Genomic DNA, 1,306 nt, shown 5'->3' with positions numbered 1-1,306 from the left:
GAGAGAACCATTCTTATTAAACACACTAAAATTATTACATAATATGCTATGAGACACCAGATCGCTTCAGAGACATTTACATACAAGAACCCTCCAGGCAGGTTCTGTGCTGCAAGCAAGAAGAGTCTTACACTGGGCAACAGGCAAAGCTTTTTTAAAGAGTCAGGTAACGCACAAGTGTGATACCGTGTAGGAACAATACTGTGTGGTCAAATGGTGCTGAACACAGAGTGACTTGTCATTGCACTAACAAACATTTAACACACCACTCAAACATCCGAACCCTTGAGCTGTTTTAAGTTCCAGTGCTGATTTCTAAGCCAGATAAAAATCTCTCCTCTAAAACCTTTCCAGGAATCAAGTTTAATAACTTAATACAAACACTGATTAGCGAGTTAGAAGACTGACGTATTTTAAGCTGGTGCGAACGAGCTCTCCAATTTTTTTTAATCTATGATTCCTTTAGTGCTTATGTTGATATGCAATACAAGATGTGTTTTGAAGAAAGAATATTCTGATGATCGCTGTGTAATTATTATTGTACAAACATTTTAAGAAATTGTGACTATGAAAATAGCCCCGTATATCCTCCCGACCTTGCCCAAATTGCCCGAAGCTACTAAAATTGATGTGCAACTACCTTAAACAACCTCTGCAGGCAGGAATTTCTTCCTGCTTTCCTACCCTGCTAAGCACCGTGCACATGTAAGAGCTTTTTAAACTCCCTTGGCGTCACTCACCACCCAAACGCACACTTTTATTCCATACTACAAGTGAGGTCATTCACCCTTTTTCCACTCCATCCCACAGTATCATCCACATTCATTAAAGACAAGCGCGTGTAAGCAGGATCTACTCTGCATGGCTTGTCTGTGATGAACCCACAGTCTGTTCTTCCCCCAGGAGCCCCTCTTCCCACACCTTTAGCTGAGCTATTGCAGGCTTAAGTACAAAGACCTAAATCGATTAAATCAATATAAAATCAGGTTTCAGGTTAACAAAGTCATTTACTTCATGTAAAGCACATTTCTATCATATTGGTAGTGTCCTTTAAGACTGTCACCTGCTTAACTAGACCTTTCTCCTGAAGTCTTTTTAGCTAGGCTGGTAGAATACCACAGGAAAACCTGCCTTTTTATTTATATATATGTGTGTGTATACAGCCAGATATCAAAATACAACCACTGTACAGAAAAATGCTGTAGGTGTTGCATACTACTTCCTAAATTTGGAACTACGCAGAGGATCAAAGTGGTTCAAATTATTCCTTGCTTAAGGTCATTCACATGTCCAAAGCCGCACATAC

The 1,306-nt window shown here is 39.7% G+C and overlaps 1 protein-coding gene across 6 annotated transcripts in view; it reads right to left on the bottom strand.

Annotated features, from left to right (window-relative positions):
* Nucleotides 1-1,306, bottom strand: part of ENAH (enabled homolog (Drosophila)) — a 47,077-nt gene that overhangs the window by 14,487 nt on the left and 31,284 nt on the right. The gene's annotated exons all lie outside the window — the stretch shown is intronic.

The sequence above is a fragment of the Buceros rhinoceros genome, unplaced genomic scaffold (genome assembly GCF_000710305.1).
Source record: "Buceros rhinoceros silvestris isolate BGI_N320 unplaced genomic scaffold, ASM71030v1 scaffold1035, whole genome shotgun sequence".
In the NCBI taxonomy this organism is placed as follows: Eukaryota; Metazoa; Chordata; class Aves; order Bucerotiformes; family Bucerotidae; genus Buceros; species Buceros rhinoceros.
This window is presented reverse-complemented; position numbering and strand designations above follow the sequence as displayed.